Source organism: Panthera pardus, unplaced genomic scaffold, assembly GCF_024362965.1.
Source record: "Panthera pardus isolate Hobbes unplaced genomic scaffold, ASM2436296v1 HiC_scaffold_27, whole genome shotgun sequence".
Taxonomy (NCBI): Eukaryota; Metazoa; Chordata; class Mammalia; order Carnivora; family Felidae; genus Panthera; species Panthera pardus.
This window is the reverse complement of record NW_026526843.1, coordinates 89405908-89427636: the sequence shown is the minus strand read 5'-3', so window position 1 is coordinate 89427636 and position 21729 is coordinate 89405908. Positions and strand designations below refer to the sequence as shown.

At 42.0% G+C, this 21729-nt stretch overlaps 1 long non-coding RNA gene across 1 annotated transcript; it reads right to left on the bottom strand.

Moving 5' to 3' along the window:
* Positions 1 to 6332: 6332 nt before the first annotated feature.
* LOC109248034 (uncharacterized) lies at positions 6333 to 20428 on the bottom strand. The gene is made up of 3 exons (XR_002071918.2): positions 20362 to 20428; positions 19564 to 19601; positions 6333 to 6786 (listed from the first exon to the last, which is right to left on the bottom strand). It is a non-coding gene; the product is annotated as an uncharacterized LOC109248034 (long non-coding RNA).
* Between the last annotated feature and the right edge of the window lie 1301 nt (positions 20429 to 21729).

The window sequence follows — 21729 nt, the reverse complement described above, 5'->3', positions numbered from 1 at the left end:
GTGTGTGTGTGCTTAAAATCTCTAATTGTGATAGGGGTGCCCGGGTGGCTCAGTCGGTTAAGTGTCCGACTCTTGATGTTGGCTCAGGTCATGGTCTCCCAGTTCCGTTCATGAGATCGAGCCCCATGTCAGGCTGTGCTGACAGCATGAAGCCTACTTCAGATACTCTCTCTCCCTCTCTCTCTCTGCCCCTTCCCCACTTGCACTTGCTCAAAATAAATGAAATAAACTTTCTAAAAAATGTGACTGTGGTAAAATATATATATATTGTAACAATATATACAACATATCTAATAATAATATATATCACATAATATTTACCATCTTAAGCATTTGTAAGTGTATTGTTGTGCAGTCAAACTCCAGAACTGTTTTCACCTGCAAATCTGAAACCCTGTGGCCATTAAACATTTATTCACCATGACTCCCTCCCCCCAGCCCCTGGCAACCGTTTCATTTTCTGTCTCTATGAATTTGACTAATCTAGATGCCTTGTGCAGGTGGAATCATGCAGTATTTGCCTTTTTTTGTGACTGGCTTATTTCACTTCAACATAATGTCTTGAAGATTCTTCCATATTGTAGAATGGCTCAGAATTCCCCTCCTTTTTAAGGCTGAATAATATTCCGTTGCATTTATCTACCACACTTCATTCGTCTGTCTATGGACACTTGGGCTGCTTCCATCTTTTAGCTATTTTGAAGAATGATGCCATGAACATAGGTGTGCAGCTATCTCTTTGAAACCCTGCTTTCAGTTCTTTTGGGTATATCCCCAGAAGTGAAATGCTGGATCGTAGGGTAGTTCTATGTTTAACTTTTTGAGGAACTTCGATACTGTTTTCCACGGTGGCTGCACTAATTTACATTCCCACCAGCAGTGCAGGAGAGTTCTGAATCTTCCACATCCTCACCAACACTTGTTCTTTTCTGTTCCTTTGGTAGTAGCCACTGTCCTCCTCCAGCTTTAACTTTTACTTTTATATATAAACATATATATTTACTTAGATATTTATAATTATGTATTTATATATTTACACTTTCTTTTCTATGAATTTCCTCTTAGTAATTTATTTATTTTTTTTTTAACTTATTATTATTATTATTTTTTTTTGAGAGAGAGAGACAGAGACAGAGTGCAAGCTGGGGAGGGGCAGAGAAAGAGGGAGACACAGAATCCCAAGCAAGCTCCAGGCTCTGAGCTGTCAGCACAGAGCCCAACGCAGGGCTCGAACCCACAAATGGTGAGATCATGACCTGAGCTGAAGTTGGATGCTCAACCGACTGAGCCACCCAGGCGCCTCTCCTCTTTGTGGTTTATAATCTTCACCTTTTTTTCGGTTGGGTTGTTTGTCTTTTTTTTTTCTTATTTTTTTTAATGTTTATTTTTGAGAGGGGGGAGGGGAGGGGCAGAAAAAGGGAGACACAGAATCCAGAGCAGGCTCCAGGCTCTGAGCTGTCAGCACAGAGCCCGACACGGGGCTCCAACTCACGAACCGTGAAATCATGACCTGAGCCGAAGTCAGACACTTAACTGACTGAGCAACCCAGGCGCCCCTGTTTGTCTTTTTTTGATCAACATATAGAAGCCCTAAAATGTATGTATTCTGGAAGCCCTGTGTTGGGTTGAAATCTGAAATTGCCATTCTTTCTTTCTTTCTTTCTTTCTTTTTTTTTTTTTTTTTGACCATAAACAGTTGATGATGAGCAATTTCATGTAGTTTAAACTGAATATTATGTATATGAATCCTTTGTCTGCAATTTGTTGCAATGATTTTCTCATAGCTTTTATCCTTTGACTTTATATGGTGTCTTCTACCCCTGGAAAATTTTAATTGTGTCTTTTATCAAATTTGTTTCATTTCCTTTATGTCTTCTGAGTTTCTTGTATTATTTAAGGTCTCCCTACCTGAATATCATATAAATATCCTCCTAAATTTACTCCTAGAATGTTTTTATTATTTTACCTTTGCATCTTTAATCCATCTGTAATTAAAGAAATAGGGGGCCTAACTTCATATTTTCCCTGTAAGAAGCAATTATTCTACCACTTATTAAATAATCCGTCAGTGAATTGAAGTGCCACCTTTATTATACACTGTATTAAGTTCCCATAAAATCTATGTCTTTCTTCTCTATTCCATTGCATTGATCTATTTGTCTATTCCCGTGCCAATTCTCTACTCTTTTGATTACACTTGCTTTATAGCAAGTTTTAATATCCATTAGGGCAAGACACCAGTGGGGTATTACTGGTCTTGTTTCTCAAAGTTTTATTAGCAGTGATCACAGAATTGCTGAGCTATTGTTCTTCACAGAAATATACAGACACCCCTCATTAACAGTTAAATCACTTACACATCTTAATATTTCTCTCAGCTCATGAAGCTAGTTGGGTTCAAGTTCCCCTTGGGAGGTCCGTACCCAGAGCTTCAGCAATTAGCTGGGAGGATGGAGCGGAGATGGAGGAAGAAGCAAGTCTCTTCAGAAGCCCTCAGTGTAGACCTAAGATCACTCATAATTGTCCCCCACTGTCCTCAGGATGGACCTGTCAGGTAGATGGGGTAGTAAAGGAAAGCGGCAGAGCGGCAGAAACAAATTACCTGCTTCAGACTCTCAGTTGGGAATGGCCTTCTTCTTAACAAATATTTAAATGATCCCAAAATAGGGGCGCCTGGATGGCTCAGTCGGTTAAGCGTCCGACTCTTGATTTCTGCTCAGGTCATGATCTCGCGTTTGTGAGTTCAAGCCCCGCATCAGACTCTGTGCTGATGGTGCAGAGCCTGCTTGGGATTCTGTCTTCTTCTCTCTCTGCCTCTCCCCTGCTTGCTCGCTCTCTCTCTCTCTTGCAAAATAAATTTTTAAAAAATTAAAAAAAAATAAAACTTTAAACGACCCCCAAATATAAATAACTCCTCTACTTGTCATTCCACAGTATCGCTTATTAAATGAAACATGTGGAAGCTCCCACATGGCGATGGGATCTCAGCAAGCGATGAAGGCACGCTGAAAGCCAGGTAGGTTTGTGCCGACTAGCCGGCATCCCCAAGTGCCTACTTCTGCAGGATGCCAGACCACCATGGAAATAAATCAAACCACCGTGCCAGGTCTCAGGTCTCCAACTTAACTCAGGTCTCCACACAAATTCCTGACATAACTAAGGAAACGTACCCAGTCCCACTCCCCCTGAAGTGAGGCCTACCCTGGGCAGAAATCTAAAAATCTTGGTGGCCTCGCCCTAGCTCTAGCTGTCATTTCTGTGCCACGTGTCTGCAACTTGTTCCATGCTTCTATTATCCGTATCACTCAAAGTCACTGGTCATAATTAGCCTCCAATGTTTTTTGAAATCGTGTTATAAAATTGTAAATGTAATCCATGAACTTAGTTTTTATAGTAAATATGTACAAAGCACATATAGTAAATAGTAAAAATGTACAAAGGGCATAAAAATGGAAATACAGAGGGGCGCCTGGGTGGCTTGGTGAGTTTAAGCATCCGACTCTTGGTCTTGCCTCAAGTCATGGTCTCATGGTTCTTGAGCTCAAGCCCCGCTTCGGGCTCCTGGCACTGACAGCACGGCAGAGGCTACTTGGGATTCTCTCTCTCTCTCTCTCTCTTTCTCTCTCTCTCAAAATAAATAAACTTTACAAAATGTAAATATATAGAGAAAATGGATTTAGAAAGTCTCTCGTCAAGGCACTTCAGCGGCTCAGTTGATGAAGCATCTGACTCCTAATCTCGGCTTGGGTCATGATCTCACAGTTCATAAGATTGAGCCCCGTGTCGGGCTCTGCAGTGACAGCGTGGAGCCTGCTTGGGATTCTCTCTCTCCCTGTCTCTCTGCCCCTCTCCTGCTTGCTCACATGTGTTCTCTTTCTCTCTCAAAATAAATAAACTTAAAAAAAACCAAAGTCTGTCATTCTTTCTTGTGCCCCCCAGCCCCTCCAATCTCCCCTTACCTTTTTTCATTTGTTACTTGCATGGAGAGAAACTTCCTGCAAATGAACCAAGAATCCAGTCTTCTTAGATTTCTCCTTATAAATGAGTGCCCTGATTTATTAAATTGCAAATTGGTTAAATTTCATAGAGAGGAAAAGCATTCTACTTCAGCAGATCCTACACTGCAGGCTAGGGATAAAGAAGGACTGAGCTGGCTAGAGGAAAGAGAGCTGAGGTCAGACGGGTATGGGGTGTGGAGAGAGCTCAAGTGAGGACACCAGGGAGGCTGACAGGCTAAATGAAGTCCTCACAAATATGGGGGAAGTGCGTCCTGACTTCTGGCAGCCATGGGGAACCTGAGGGAATCAGGAGGGTATGACCCTGTGCACTGGCCACCAGTAGCGGGAGGAGTGGAGGGTCTAGCAGCCCATTGCAGAGGCAGCTAGTTGTTCGGGACATGAGGGACAAGAAACAGGGCTGGCCGGATGGGTGCAGGAAGCTAGTGAGGCTGGGGCCTGGAGCAGGTCACTTCCTTACTTGACAACACTGCCTTGTGTGGACGCTGGAGGAAAAACAGGGAGAAGACTCAAGAGCCCCAGGCAGACTAGGACAATTCAGGCTGCCCCACTCCTCAGGGAGGAAGACGGACACGACCCCCCAACTTTCACCCCTACTCTCAGGAGTACTGGTGGAAACCACCTTGGACAAAACTGCAGCAGACTATTTCCGAAGTCAGACGGTGTGTCAGATGGCTTCCTTTTGCCCTTCCAGATCCACTCCACCCTTTTCCACCTACTCTGTGCCCCTGCAAGCCGAAGTCCATGGACTCCACCAATGGGCTCCTACGTCCTCTGTCTTCCAGTTGCCTTTGGCCACCACTGAGAGATGGGAGGCTGGGAGGAGAGAGATCAGGGTATTTGTTTCCCTCGAATGCCTTCTTTCTGGGTCCCTGAGGGCTACCTGGTTTCATCCCTGAGCCAAAAGCCATCACCCCTGTCAAGAGGCCCTCTTCACAGAATTCTCTTGTGAGGTTCCAGTAACTGCTCCCTCCTTCTGCTCCTTCTGTCCTGTGGTTTCCCTACACCCTGATATGCCTTTGTAAATAGTCTATTAAACTCGTCTCAATTTACCCAATCTGAGGGTGCCATCTGTTTCCTGCCTGGGCCTGGAATGATGCAGATGGCTTGTCTGACAGGGCCTATTGAGGGAGAGTCCAAGGACTCCTTATTGCTCCAGGCAGAGGTGGGGCAGCCTGCAGGTAGCTGGAGGTTACTACAGACACCTGGAATGAAGCCAGGAACTTGAACTCTTCGGAGGCACGGACGGTATCTTAGTGTCTTTGCAGCCCCAATATTAGGGCAGGGCCTGTCCTTTAGTAGGGGACCCTCTAAAAACAGGTTTCCTCCGTTCCTTCAGTTCAGGAATACTTTTCTGTGTCGGAAGGGTCCCCTTCTCAAATGATGATGTCCCTAAGAGGTTGCACTTTGAATGATTTTCTGCTAAGATCAAAACAATCAGTGAATCCTTGAGCAGAAATTAGATGCCAACACTCATAGGAGAACAGGCCCCAGGAAGGGGCTGAGCGAATGAGAATCTGGAAAAGCACTGGAGGAAGAAGATGCCCCAATAGGGAGAAACGGAGGGCTCCACAGGCCTCCTCTCCCATTCTGCAACTTTGTTCAAGGCCAAAATTCTGGGCCAGGGGGAGGTGCTGATCCAGCTTAAGAAAAGAAGAGAAGCAAGAGCTCTCACCACTGTGCAGGGGGCTTTCCATCTCTTACCAGGTGGCAGGTTTAGGCCACTTACCTGCACGCTTTGCAACATAGAAATATTCTAATCGTTGCTAGAAGATAATGTATATGTGGCCTTTTATCATTTGTTTGAAAGCCAGTGTACAACATGATCACAGCTGTCGATATGGTATGTCTTGATAAAGATTGGAATACGCATGAAAATATTAAGGTTATAGAATCATTTTCCCTTTTTTGGCTTTATTGAATTATAGCTGATGTACAAAAATTTCATACATTTAGCATATACGTCATGATGGCGTTGAATATATGCATATACCTATAGTACCATCACCGTAACCAATACTAAACATATCCACCACCTTCAAAAATTTCCCTGTGTTCTTTTGTGATGTTTTCTGGTTTGGGTGGTTTTTTCTGGTGAGAATACTTAACAGGAGATCTATCCTCTTAACAAATTTAATTTTAGGTGCTATGTTGTTACAGTAGTTTTCTAGAACTTACTCATCTTGCATTTGGCATAGTTTTTTATCCGAAAATGGTTAAGCTCATAAAATTATTCTTATAATAAATAAAAATGGACGAAAAACCACAAAGCAAGTATCTATATGAAATTAGACCAAGCTTTTTCTTTTTAGCCTCCTTTTCCTCATCTATATGATGAGATAACTTTTCTATAGTCCATTCCAAATTTTACAGAATGTGATTCTGAATGTGATTACAGAATGTTAAAATGAGTCATAAAAATATGGATATAGGAAGAGAGAGTGAGATTTTGGTTATTTTAACATTTCCATAAAAATCAAGAAATAGGTAGCATTGGTTTTGTCCTCATTGGGACTATGGTAACTGAAGTTCTGTTTGTCTAGCATGGTTTCCCATTTCTTTCTCTGGGTCACTTTGAAGATCCTTTCCTCAATTCCACATGATCCTGGTGGGCAGGTCAATCATGGTGCCCTGTTTCCTCCTTGACAGGCATTTGGTGGTCACATGGCCAAAGCAGAGCCAATCAGAAGCTTCTCTAAAATTGATATATGGCCCGGGCAGTAAAGAAGGTCTCTTTCTCCCGAAGCTTTTCAGTCTTTCTGCCTATTATCTGGGTGACATTAGACAAATTATTTAACTTCTCTGAGACTCAATTTTCTCACATTAAATGAGGATAATAATATAATCTACCTCATAAGAATATGTGAGGAACAGATGATATAAGGTTATAAACTTTAAAGTATATTATAATATCAATTATTTTTTAATGAATTTGTTATTAAACATAAGGAAAATTATATGATAAACTAACCCATGATAAGATATTAGTCAATGTCATCATATGGCATTAAGTCTTTCAAGGGTATTTCCTTTTTTTTTTTTTAATTTTAGACAGAGAGAGAGAGAGAGAGTGTGTGTGTGTGTGAGTGGGGGAGAGGGGCAGAGGGAGAGAGAGACAGAGAGAGAGAGAGAATCTCAAGCAGGCTCTATATCCAGCACAGAGCCCAACGAGGGGCTCAATACCATGACCCTGGCATCATGACTCAAGCCGAAATCAAGAGCTGGACTCTCAACTGACTGCGCCACCCAGACACCCCCCCCCTTTTTTTTTTTAAAGGAATCCATTATATAAAGTACAAAAATAAGCTGCAGCAGTCTATACTGTCAGAAGTTAGGATAGTGGTTCACTTTGCAGCTGAGGCTAGTGCTCAGAGGGGGCATGAAGGGGCTTCTAAGGGGGGGTTGATTGTATTCTGTTTCTTGACCTGCGTTCTATTTACATGGTATATTAGTGAAAATTCGTTGGCCCATATGCTTAAGATATGTGCTCTTTTCTGTATGTATGTTATACTTCAATAACAAGTTTTAAGAACTTGAGGACTTCTATTTTCAAGAAGATGGAATAGACATACTTTTCTTAACTCTGCCCATAAGTACAACTGAAAACTCTGGACATTATATATGGAACAAACATAAGAAGACCCAAAATGGAGAGAAGAGGGAGGACCTGCTAAGGACCTCAGTACTCCAGGAACAACATGGTAGTGAATTCTCTGGATTTTCTTTTTGACTCATATATCCCAGATTTGTAGCTCTAGAAGCTGACATCCAGAAATGCAAACAAGTGCAGAAAAAAAAAAAAAGCCCAACAAAAGCTGCTCTTTCTAAGCCAAAAGATTGAGAAAGAGCAGCATAGGAAGAGAAAACTTTTCAACAGCAACTGCTCTACTCCAGCTAAACCCACACAGAAAGCTATAGCCCCACTCCCACTCATAACTAGCAAAGGCCAAGTGGGAAACCTAGAATTCCACCCTTGCCAGGGTAGAACAAGGTACCTCAACCTACCCATTGGGATGATATCAGAAAACGCAACCTGTGGAGCCAGCTCTTTCTTCCCTGCTGGGTAGTAATGAGGAACCTGAACTTCCACCCTGCATCCTTTCTGCTGAAGTAGCATCAGAAGAACCCTAGTGGAGACTCAGGACACTGACCATTGCTCAGTGATACTGAGGCCACCCTCTCCTTGGGGTGTCAGTGGAGACCTAGTGGGGAGCCTAAACTGCCACCCACTCAGCAGTAATAAGGAGCCCCCTCCAACAGATACTCCTCCCCACTTCCTCTCCCAGTCCAACAGAGACCGAGAGGACTTCTATGCTGACCTGGTAGTAATGGGGATCCCTTCTTCTCCTGTTGGAGTTGTATTAAAAAAAAACAGGGGCTCCTGGGTGGCACAGTCGGTTGAGCATCCGACTTTGGCTCAGGTCATGATCTCGTGGTCTGTGAGTTCGAGCCCCGGGTCGGGCTCTGTGCTGACAGCTCGGAGCCTGGAGCCTACTTCAGATTCTGCGTCTCCCTCTCTCTCTGCCCCTACCCTGCTAATGCTCTGTCTCTCTCTCTCTCTGTCAAAAATAAATAAATATTAAAAAAAATTTTTTAAAAACAGCTAAAACAGGTTTAGATAAGATATAGAGTCATAACATAATACCCAAAACACCCAGGTTTTAATCAAAAATCACTTATGATACTAGGAATGAGGAAGATCTCAAGCTAAATAAGAAAAGATGCCAAAACTGAGATGAAACACATATTAAAATTTTCTGACAAAGTTTTTAAGGCAACCATCATAAAAATAATAATGAGCAATCACAAATACACTTGACACAAATGAAAAAAAAAAGTCTCAGTAAAGAAATAGAAGACATAAAGAAAAACCAAATGGAAATTTCAGACTGAAAGATGAAATAACCAAAATTTAAAAACTCAATGGATAGGCTCAACTGCAGAATAGAAGAGACAAAAGAAAGAATCAGTGAACTGGAAGGTAGAGCAACAGAAATTACCCGGTCTGAACAACAGAAAATAGACTGAATAAACAAACAGAACCTCAGGGATACGTAAAGAACTCTCAAAACTCAGTACTTAAAAAACAAAATAAAGCAATAATCCACTTAGTAAATGGATTAAAAACATGAAGAGACATTTTACTGAAGAGGATATACAGATGGCAGATAAACACACACAAAAAAATTAACCTTTAGGGAAATGCAAACTCATCAGAATAGCTGAAATTTAAAAATAGTGACATCATCACATGCTGGCAGAGATGCAGAGAAACTAGATCACTCATATCTTGCTTAGAGGAGGGTGTGTAAAATGATACAGCCGCCATAGAAAACAATTTGGCAGTTTCCTGAAAAACTAAATATATACTTACCATATGACCTACCACCTGTACTTCTGGGCATTTATATGAGTGAAATGAAAACATATGTTCGTACAAAAACCTGTACATAAATGTTTATAGCAGCTTCATTCGTAATTGCCCCACACTGGAACAATCCAGATGTCCTTCAGAAGATGAATAAACTGTGATACATCCATACCATGAAATAACACTCAATAGTAAAAAGGAATATGGTATTGACATGCGCAACAACCTGGATGGATCACCAGGGAATGGTGGTGAGTGAATCAAGCTAATTTCAAAAGCCTACCTGTCTGACTACCTTTATATAGCTTTCTCGACAAAATCATAGAAATGGAAAACAGATTAGTGGTTGCCAGGGATCAAGGAGGAGTGGGATGGGAAGGAAATGGGTGAGGCCATAAAAGGGCAACATGAGGGATCCTTGTGATGATGCAGCTGTTCTATACCTTGGCTGTGTCAGTGTCAGTATTTGGTTGTGATATTGTACTATAGTTTTGTAAGATGTGAGCATTGCGGGAAAGTGAGTAAAGGATACCAGGAATCTCTGTATTATTTTCTTACAACTGTGTTTAACTTTATAATGATCTCAGAATAAAATGTTTACTTTTTTTAAATGAAGTAAAAGGGACCCCTAAAAAGCAGAAAGCCTATAGGACTGAGAGAAAAAACATCTCATAGTATGATTTCAGGCATGGTGTCAAGTCAGTAGAAGAGGGAGATAGATGCACCTTTTGCCACCTTCGCTATTTTTAATGTTTATTTTATTTATTTATTTTGAGAGAGAGAGAGAGAGAGACAGAGAGAGAGAGAGAGTGTGTGTGTGTGTGTGTGTGTGTGTGTGTGTGTGTGTGTGCGAGCAGGGGAGGAGCAAAGAGAGAGGGAGAGAGAGAATCCCAAGCAGGCTCAGCTCTGTCAGCGCAGAGCCCGTCATGGGGCTCGATCCCACAAACTGTGAGATCATGACCTGAGCTGAAATCAAGAGTCGGATCCTTAACTGACTGAGCCACCCAGGTGCCCCTTGCCACCTTCACTAAAGTCACTCCTTGCACCTAAGAGAGAGAGATATTACTACAGACATACCTCAGAGATATTGCGGGTTTGGTTTCAGACCACTGTAATAAATCACAGTATCACAATAAATATCACAATAAAGTGAGTCAAATGAAGTTTTTGGTTTCCCAGTGCATATAAAAGTTTTGTTGACACTATACTGTAGTCTATTAAGTATGCAATAATAGCATTGTCTAAAAAAACAATGTACATACATTAATTGAAAACTACTTTATGGCTGGGGCCCCTGGGTGTCTCAGTTGGTTAAGTGTCCAACTCTTGTTTCAGTTCAGGTCATGATCTCACAGTTTGTGAGTTCAAGCCCAGCATCGGGCTTCACACTGATAGTGTGGAGCCTGCATGGGATTCATTCTCTGCCTCTCTGTCTCTGTCTCTGTCTCTGTCTCTCTCAAAAATAATTAAACCTTTTTAAAAAATAAAAAAAAAATAAGAAGCAACTCCTCATCCATTAACGTTTTATCATGAGATCGCAGCAATTCAGTCTCCTCTTCAGGCTTCACTTCTAATTCCAGTTCTCTTGCTGTTTCCACCACATCTGCAGTTACTTCCTCCACTGAAGTCTTGAACCCCTCCACTATCCATGAGGGTTGGAATCCACTTCTTCCAAACTCCTGGTAGTGTTGATATTTTGGCCTCTTCCCACGACTCGCGTGTTGTTAATGGCACGTAGAATGGTAAATCCTTTCCAGAAGATGTGCAGTTTACTTTCCCCAGACCCATCAGCGGAATCACTATCAGTGGCGGCTGTGGTCTTATGAAATGCATATCTTAAGTGATAAGACTTGAAAGTTAAAATGACTCCTTGATCCATGAGCTGACCTATGGATGCTGTGTTAGCAGGCATGAAAACAACATTAATTTCACTGTCCATCTCCATCTGAGCTTTTGGGTGACCAGATGCATTGTCAATGAGAAGTAATATTTTGAAAAGCATCTTTTTTTTTCTGAACACTAGGTCTCGACAGTGGGCTTAGAAAATTTGTAAAGCAAGTTGTAAACAGATGTGCTATCATCCAGGCTTTGTTGCTCCATTTAGAGAGCATAGGCAGAGTAGATTTAACATAATTCCTAATGGCCATAGGATTTTCAGAATAGTACATGAGCATTGGCTTCAATTTAAAGTCACCAGCTGCATTTGAAGCTTTGAAGCCAGGTATCGACTTCTCTCTGCCTCTGAAAGTCCTAGATGTCATCTTCTTCCAATAGAAGGCTATTTCACCTACACTGAAGATCTGTTGCTTAGTGTAGCCATCTTCATTAACTACCTTAGCTAGATCTTCTGGGTAAGTTGCTGCAGCTTCTACATCAGCATTTGCTGCTTCGCCGTGCACTTTTATGTTATAGAGAAGGCTTCTTTCCTTAAACTTCATGAACCAAGCTCTGCAGCAAACCTCTGGAAACAAAATTTGCCAGCTTTTCTTCTGCAGCTTCCTCACCTCTCTAAGCCTTCATAGAATTTTGCAGAGTTAGGGCTTTGCTCTGGATTAGGCTTTGGTTTAAGGGAATGTTATGGCTGGTTTGATCTTCTGTCCAGACCACTAAAACTTACTCCTTATCAGCAATGACGTTGTTTTGCTTTCTTATCATTCATGTGTTCACTGGAGTTGCACTTCCAGTTTCTTTCAAGAACTTTTCCTTTGCATTCACAGCATGGCTAACTTGTTTGCCACCACAAGAGGCCTAGTTTTCAGCCTATCTCACCTTTTGATATACTGTCCTCGCTAAGTTTAACCATTTCTAGCCCTTAGTTAAGTTTTTTAGTGATTTTTTTAAAACTTTTTTTTTTTTAAGTAAGCTCTACACCCAACGCAAGGCTTGAACTCACGACCCTAAGATCAGGAGGTGCATGATCCACTGACTGAGCCAACCAGGAGCCCCTAGCCTTTGATTTAAAGTGACAGATGTTGGGGGCGTCTGGGTGGTTCAGTTGGTTGAGCGTCCAACTTCGGCTCAGGTCATGGTATCACGGTTCATGAGTTCGAGCTCTGCACCGGGCTCACTGCTGTCAACGTGGAGCCCACTTTGGATCCTCCGTCCCCCTCTCGCTTTGCCCCCTGCTCAAAAACAAAGTAAAAAAAAGTAAGAGATGTGGGACTTAAATATTTAGAGGCCCCTTGTAGCATTATTAATTGGCCTAATTTCATTATTGTTGTATACGTATATGTTTATGGTGCCCCCAAACAATTACAATAGTAACATCAAAGATCACTGACCACAGATCACCATAACAAATGTTATAATAATGAAAAACTTTGAAATACTGCAAGAATTACCAAAATGTGATACAGAGACACAAAGTGAGCAAATGTTATTGGGAAAATGGTGCTAATACACTTTCTTCATGCAGGGTTGCCACAAACATTCAATTTGTAAAAAACAAACAAACAAACAAACAAAAAACCTCAGTATCTGTGAGGCACAATAAAGCAGGGTATGTCTGTATTTACATTCAGATGATTGAAGGGCAAGTCTTCATGTATTATGAAGAAGGTAATTTATAAATTACCCTTTGTAAGATTTGCAGTCATCAATAAAGGCAAGACAAGAATCTGTGTCTGCTATTCTTAGCCCCAGACATAAAAGACTTAAAAATCTTAGTTGGTGCTCTATGTGTTTAAGTAATTTAACTATAGTGATTTACATATAAAAGATTAACAGTTTGAATCTGCACCATAGATGAATTTGCAGCTGAAAACACATCAGTGCTATCTAGGTAAATTTTCAAAATATCGAAATTTTCTGAGAGAAACTACCCATGGTCTCTGATGTGGCTACAGAATAATGGTCTCCTGATGACTCATAAAATATTTCTTTGGGGGGAAAAATACCTCTAGCACTACAAATAGGGTTGCAGAAACTAAAACAAAACAAACGTTGTCAAGTCAGGAGGTTTCCTTTGGTCATGCTGTGTAACTCCTGTTGTGGTGCTCCATTGGGGAGGTTGGTAGAAAAGTGGGGGCTGGAGAGGTGGGGATGGAAGAAGAGACTCTTGAAGAGAGACTCTTGTAACTAATATCTCTTTTTGGTACATCTAAGAACTTTAGGAAATAATGTCTTAAGATGAAAAGGAATTGTACTGATAATTGAAGCATTCAGATTCTAAAGAGGACTGTGTGAGAACCAAAATATCCGGGAGAAATACATTTCTTTAAAATTTTTACTTTAGAGAGAGACAGAGAGAGTGCAGGCTCGGAACAGGGACGAAGAGAGGGAGGGAGGGAGAGAATCCTAAGCAGGCTCCACACTCAGCGTGGAGTCCCACTCAGGGCTCAGTCCCACAACCCTGGGATCATGACCCGAGCCAAAATCAATACTCGGACACTTAACCAACTGAGCCACCCAGGTGCCCCACAGAAATACATTTTAAATACATGACCATGAAGATACTGGCATTAATAAATCGGTGTGGACCCCCTTCAAGATTGAATATTTAGAGGAAGAAGAAAGGGAGGAGAGGTGAGGAGGTGACTGGCATGGCTTAGTGTTTGGTCTGTGCTGCCTCTGGGTTCTGAATCCTACCCCAGAAGGGCTAACCAAACTTCAAGGGTTGGCTGAGGCAGGGACAAGTAGTGCTGGAGGTAGGCAGCTGAGAGCCACCTGGCAAGACAATTTTGTTTTCCAAAAAATACTGATATGCAGCCAGAAACCAGGGAACTGAGGCATGGTCTCAGCAGGAGGGGCCCTGGTGGACACAAGGATGGAGAGGGGGTTACATGGAGCCCCAGAATTCAGGCTGACGCTAAGAGCTGAGCAAAGCTGGGCTCAGGAACAATTGCAGGTGTGGTAACAACATTCTAAGATAGCCCCTAAGATTCTCAGTCCCTGGCATACATACTTTGATTCATCCCCTCCCCTTGAGTGTGGGCAGGATCTGTGAATATGGTGGGATAATCATTCCGTTGATTAGGTTATGTCACACCAGATCCTGCCATAGCAGACTAGAGGGAAGTTCTCCTGCCAGTTTTGCCAATATGGCTACCATGTTAGAAAGCCACATGGCTAGGCCCTGAGGGCAGTCTGTCGATGTTGAGCGATCCCCCTACCAAAAGCCAGAAAGAGAATTGGGATCTTAATCCACGACTTTAAGAAAATCAATCCTGGGGGCACCTGGCTGCCTCAGTCAGGGGAGCATGGGACTCTTGATCTCTGGATCATGAAATTGAGCCCCGCGTTGGATGTAGAAATTACTTAACATAAACAGATAGATGATAGATAGATGATAGATAGATAGATAAATGAAAGAAAGAAAGAAAGAAAGAAAGAAAGAAAGAAAGAAAGAAAGAAAGAAAGAAAGAAAGAAAATCAATTCTGCCAGCAACCTAATAGAGTTTGGAAGAGACTCTGAGCCTCACATGAGATCATAGCCCCATCTGGCTGACACCTTGATTTCAGCCCAATGAGACCGTGAGCAGAGGACCCAGCTAACCTGGGCCAGGATTCCTCACCCATGAAACTGTGAGTTATAAATTCATGTTGTTTTAAGCCACTAAGTTTGTGATAATTTGCTACACAGCCATAGAAAACTAATATAGAAGGTCGGCCTGGATTTAGGAATGTCAGGATCAAAGAGGTTTTGGTGACAGTGCCCGGCTGGGTAGATGGACCCCATGGGGCACTAACTTCAATTGAAGCAACCACAGAGGACATCCTACCCCTGCCATTGCTGTCTTTAAGGGTCCTTGGCACAACCGTCCTGTGTTAACTGCCACAACCTTGCTGAAAGTCAATTTAGCAGTATCTGTCAAAATCATAAGAGTGTATGATCTTTGACCCAGTAATTTTACTTCTAGGAATTGACCCCACATACATTAGTAGACATGGAAAATGATCCATGTACAAAGTTATCCATTTGCTCACTCATTCATACAATATGTGTATTGTTAATAGCATAAGATTGGAGGGGTGCCTGGGTGGCTCAGTCGGTTGAGTGTCCAACTTCAGCTCAGGTCATGATCTCGCGGTCTGTGGGTTCGAGCCCCGCGTCAGGCTCTGTGCTGACAGCTGGGAGCCTGGAGCCTGCTTTGGATTCTGTGTCTCCCTCTCTCTCTGCCCCTCCCTCGCTCATGCGTGCTCTCTCTCTCCTTCTCTCTCTCTCTCTCTGTCAAAAATAAATAAACATTTAAAAAATTTTAAAAAATAGCATAAGATTGGAAACAACCTAAATTTCTATCACCAGTGATAATTAAGTACATTACCATACAGTGGAATACCACATGGCTGGAACAAAAGAACCAGGAAGCTCTATGTGTATCAGTATGGAAAGAGCTCTAACATGTTTTTAAGAGAAGAAGCAGAAGAGAGCATACATCATGTTAAAAGGAGAAAAGTAAGGATGTATATCCATATACATTAAAAAATGTCTGGAATAGAGTGTGCCTGGATGGCTCAGTCGGTTAAGTGTCCAACTTTGGCTCAGGTCATGATTTCACAGTTCGTGAATTCGAGCCCCATGTCAGGCTCTGTACTGACAGCTCAGAGCATGGAGACTGCCTCAGATTCTATGTCTCCCTCTCTCTCTGCCCTTCTCCCATTTGCGCTCTGTCTCTCTCTCTCTGTCTCTCAAAAATAAACATAATGGGGGGGGGGGGGCGCCTGGTTGGCTCAGTCGGTTAAGCGTCCGACTGCGGCCCGGGTCATGATCTCACAGTCCGTGAGTTCAAGCCCCATGTCAGGCTCTGTGCTGACAGCTCAGAGCCTGGAGCCTGCTTCGGATTCTGTGTCTCCCTCTCTGCCCCTCCCCTGCTCATGCTCTGTCTCTCTCTGTCTCAAAAATAAATAAAAACATTTTAAAATAAATAAATAAATAAATAAACATTATGGGGTGCCTGGGTGGCTCAGTCGGTTGAGTGTCCAACTTAGGCTCAGGTCATGATCTGGAAGTTCACAAGTTTGAGCCCCACATTGGGCTCTGTGCTGACAGCTCAGAGCCTGGGGCCTCCTTCAGATTCTGTGTCTCCCTCTCTCTCTGCCCCTACCCCACTTGCACTCTGTCTCTCTCTCTCTCTCTCTCTCTCTCTCAAAAATAAACACTAAAAAAAAATTTATTTTTAACCTCTGAAAGGTTACAGTGGCTGTTTAATTGGGGAGGAAGGGGACTGGGCAGATGGGGCAGGCATTAGAGGGAGAGCTTTAATTGTGTATCTGGTTATAGCTTTTATTTCTGAGCCATTTTGAACTATATAGAACGTTAAATGTATGTATTTTAAAATTAAAATATTTTATTTTTTAATGTTTATTTATTTATTTTGAGACAGAGAGAGCGTGCAAGCAGGAGAGGGGCAGAGAGAGAGGGAGAGAGAGAATCCCAAGCAGGCTCCATATTTTCAATGCAGAGCCTGAAGCAGGACATGAACTCATGAACCATGAGATCATGACCTGAGCCAAAACCAAGAGCTGGATGCTTAACTGACTGAGCCACCCAGGCGCCCTCAAATTAAAGCATTTTAAAAGACACTGCAGCTTGGGGTGCCCGGGTGGCTCAGTCAATTAAGCCTCTGACTTCGGCTGTGGTCATGGTCTCTCGGTCTGTGAGTTTGAGCCCCTCGCTGGGCTCTGTGCTGACAGCTCAGAGCCTGGAGTCTGCTTCGGATTCTGCATCTCCCTCTATCTCTGCCCTCCCACACTCGCACTCTGTCTCTCTGTCTCTCTTTCTCAAAAATCAAACATTAAAAAAAAGATACATCGGCTCAACAGAGTTAGGGAACCACATGATCTTTGTAGCATTACCCACCCCACTTCCCACTGGCTCAGTTTCCTTTGCTGCATGGGACCAGGCTGTCAGCATGGGGAGGAGGCATGCCCCGCCCCCAGGTTTAGATTTTGTAGCCTGAGCACTATCTTTTACTGGAGCCACCACTTACCTTTCCCACCCCAGCTCCCTGGGGAAAACTTAAGGGCTGTTTTCTCAGAGGCCACTAAGGCTTTCCAGCTGTACCAGGGCCCCTGCTGGCAGCTGAGATTCCCCTGGGATAAGAGAATCTGAGGGTCCTGCTAACCACCAGGCCCCAACCATCTGGGAAAACTTGAGTTCAAATAACCCAACCAGTCCTGTCCTACAGATCTGAACCCAACTCAGGCAGGGCTGAGAATGAGCCGGGATGTATCAGTACTAGCTTGTTCAGTGTCTGTAGTCTACGGGTTGTTGTATATTTTGGCTAACCTCTGCCCTCAGCTACTTCTCCTCTCATTTCAATCCCCTGTGCTGCCTCCTCCCCACTACTCTGGGCTTCTTCCCCTGATTCTACTTATTGCTGCCGATTACCTTCTGGTATCAGACAGGCGCCCATCAAGAAACAGATGGCATGCTCAAAATGGGTAATTGGAGAAGAGTTTAATAAGAGATTATTTATAAAAGCATGGGCAGGGTCTAGGGAAACCACTAGGGATAGGGCAAGAAGAGGGATGAGCAGCAAAAAGGGATGGGTGGAGAGCACCCTGGCAGGAGCTGAGACTTGTGGTTCATTAAAGGAGGCAGCCAGCTCACTGTGACTCATCAGGGAGGGAGCCTGGGAAATGAAAAACCCCAACCTCACTCTCCTTCCTTCCATCTCCTATGGGTATCCCATTTTACAAACCTAACACAGGGCACAGGAGCCCATTGATTCTATCCATAGAGGTCAGCTTCCCAGGCAGAGAGTATGGGGGGAAGGGTGGGAGGAGATCTGGAGGGACAAATGGAATATATCTACCACCCCTCCCATAACATTTTAGAAAAATTATCATGGGAAAATTTTAAACATATATAAAAAAAGTAAAGAGAATAGTATAATGAACACCATGTAGCGATTACCCAGTTTCAACAATTATCAACATAGAGCCAATCTCATTTTATCGATATCCCCACTCACTCTGCCCTCTTATTCCTTTTATTTTTTTATGTTTATTTATTTTTGAGACAGAGAGAAAGAGAGCCTGAGTGGGGAGGGGCAGAGAGAGAGGAAGACACAGAATCCGAAGCAGTCTCCAGGCTGCGAGCTGTCATCACAGAGCCAGACGGACGTGGGGCTCAAACTCCCCAACCACGGGATCATGACCTGAGTCGAAGTCAGACGCTTAACCAACTGAGCCACCCAGGCACCCCTGCCCTCTTATTCTTTTTAAGCAAATTCCAGACATCATATCATTTCATGTCAATAATTCAAATGCATCTCTAAAATATAAGGGTTCTTTTATTATTATTATTATTAAGTTTATTTATTTATTTTGAGAGACAAAGAGTGTGAACAGGGGAGGGGTATAAAGAGAGGGAGAGAGAGAATCCCAAGCAGGCTTTGCAAGATCATGACATAAGCCAAAATCAAGAGTCAGCTAAGTGAACCAACTGAGCCACCCAGGCACCCCAAGATAAGAATTCTTTTAAGCCACAAAACCATTAACAAAAGTAATAAATAAAATCCTAATATCCAATCAGTGTCAGACTTCCAATTGTCCAGTAAACATCATACATGACTTTTTAAAAAACAATTTGTTTGATGTCTTTTGATTCCCTTTTAGATCTATAGCTTCCCATTCCATCACTTTTTCTTTATTTCTTGAAGAAAACGGGACATTTGTCCTGTAGCATATCCCACAGTCATGATTTCAGTGATTGTATTCCCATAGTCTAATTTAATGTGCCCTCTTCTATTTGCTATAAGCTTATAGTTGGCTCCAGAGGCTTAGTCAAATTCAAGTCCAACTTTTATTACTACTTCATAGACAGATAATGATATATTCTTCCCTCAGGAAGCACAAAAACCTCATTGACAATTTTTGTGATGTTAGTAGCCATGATGATTGATGCTTAGATTAACTTATTAGAGATTGCAAAATGATCATATTCAAATTTATTCCAGTTCTTGTGTTAGCAATTTTGGCTTTTGATTTTTTTTTTTTTTTCAATTCACAATACTTCATGGAACTCACCCATGTCACCTGGTATAGCCCCAATGGAACCTTCTTAATGGCTGCATAACTTTTGTGGTATGGACATATTATCATTCATTCAGCCATTCTCCTATTGGCAGGCTTTCACTTGGCGTCCAGTTTTGTTTTGTTTTGTTTTGTTTTGCAACTATGAGCAATGCTGCGATAAAACATCCTTTTACACATGTCCTTACTTACTAGTACCTTCATTCCTATGGAATAGATTCCCGGGAGCAGAGTTGCTGGGGAAATGAAATATATTAATATTAACAGTTGTTACCAGATTCGTTTCTAAAATGACTGTAATACTCCAATGTCCACCAGCAATGTGCAAGAGCACTTTTTAATCTATATCCCCACCAGTTATAGGTATTACAGCTTTTATAATTTTTGCCAGGTTAAGCACGTCTTACTGCTCCCTTCTGTGGAGCCAGTCTTCTAGGTTTAAATTCTAATTCTGCCATTTACTATATGTGTACCTTGTTCAAATTAACTTCTCAGGGTCTCAGTTTCCTTACCTGTAAAATGGGGATGATAATAACAATACTTGCCTTAACATGTTGTAAGGTTTCAGTGAATTAGCATATGTAAAGTGCTTAGGACAGTGCCTGGCTTATTGCAAGCGCTTATCATTATTTTTCTGTCTCTTTTAACATCCTCTCTTTTCTAGAGCTTCATGGTGTATCACATCAGTTTCTCTGTTGCCAGCACCTTAGCATCCTGAGCCCCCTGTTCTTTTATCCTCCCACCACTGCAAAGCCCACTCTCCTCTCAAGCTCTTACCTGGGCTGCCAGATGCCATCACGCACACAAGGCCATTAGGAATGCAGACTCTTGTCTCAGACGGGTCCTGAACACTGATTGGAAATCTATGCTTCTTTGAGTGCATTTCCCCTCACCTCCCCCAAGCAGGTATTCTAAATGATCACTACACTTCCTGATCCTCTACCCAACTAACCTCTACCCCACTAACCTTTTAGCACATAACTTTGAAGCACTTACCTATAGCCTTATAAAGGCAGATGTGTCAGACTGACTTGTTCAACACCCATTTCAGTGTGCACCGTCTGGAAAGATAAAAGGCTCCTTTGCTGCCGGGGTTTTGGATGTAATTTGGGTTATACCAATTAGAAGCACTCATGCATCAGATGGTGGCATTCTCTCACAGTGAGAAATAATTTATTCAAATTGCTTTAAAATACAGTGTTTTAATGACACAAACCCAGTGGAATATACCCTTAGGGCAAAGTGCTCTTAAAAAAATCTTAAACTGCTTTTAGTAGTCTTAGTGATATTAGTATTACTATTTTCTCTCACACACACAGGAGAAGCCTAATAATTATGATAATGTTGTTAAAAATAAGGATTTTTCCACCGAAGATAAAAGAGAGATGCTAGTATAAAATCAAATAAATTATACAGTTTAATCATAAATTCATATTGGAAATATCAATATAAACTCATGACTTAGGTTATTTTATTTTTTATTCTTTTTGTATTGTTTTACTTATTTTTGAAAGAGAGAGACAGAGTGCGAGCAGGGGAGGGAAAGAGAGAGAGGGAGACCCAGAATCCGAAGCAGGCTCCAGGCTCTGAGCTGTCAGCACAGAGCCCGACGTGGGGCTTGAACCCACATACTGTGAGATCATGACCTGAGCCGAAGTTGGATGCTTAATGGACTGAGCCACCCAGGCGCCCCTAGGATTTTTTTTTTTTTAATTGTATCTCTTAGCTTTGTACACTGACAGAGACTTAGATACAATGATGACTCAGGAGCATGAGCACACTAGTACCAAAATGGTGGCCTCTAAATACCATTTTCACCTAAAAGAAATAGGGCTCCTTAGAGAGATGGCAGATTCCACTTAGAGTTAGAAGCGTATGAAGTAAGCAAAGGAACTATCAGTGACTACTGGGGTTTGTCAAAAGGACACAGGAACCAACTTGAAGGCACTCCCTCTGGTTTAAGATGAGATAATTTGGGTATCAAAATGAATAAACATTGCATTGATTGATAAGCATCAATTTCTTAAATTTATGAGTTCACAATGGTAGGAAAAAATGAAACAAAAACCCAGAAAGCTTATTTGTCATCATTGGAGCTAGAGCACCAATTCATTGTTTTGAAAAAGTGGTTTTTAAAATAAGAGAAAGAATCAAACACGTATCTGCCTTTCCTGTACATTAATTGAATTTTTCCATAACCAGATAGTTGATGAAGAATCTTCTTCTTTTTAGGAGAATCCCAGATAATATGCAGAATAATGATAAAACAAGATATTACCATTTTTCAGGTCTTAATAAAATGATGGATCTTAGTGATGATCATCAATGGCTGCTAAAAACCATTAGGGGAAAGATTGATAGGAA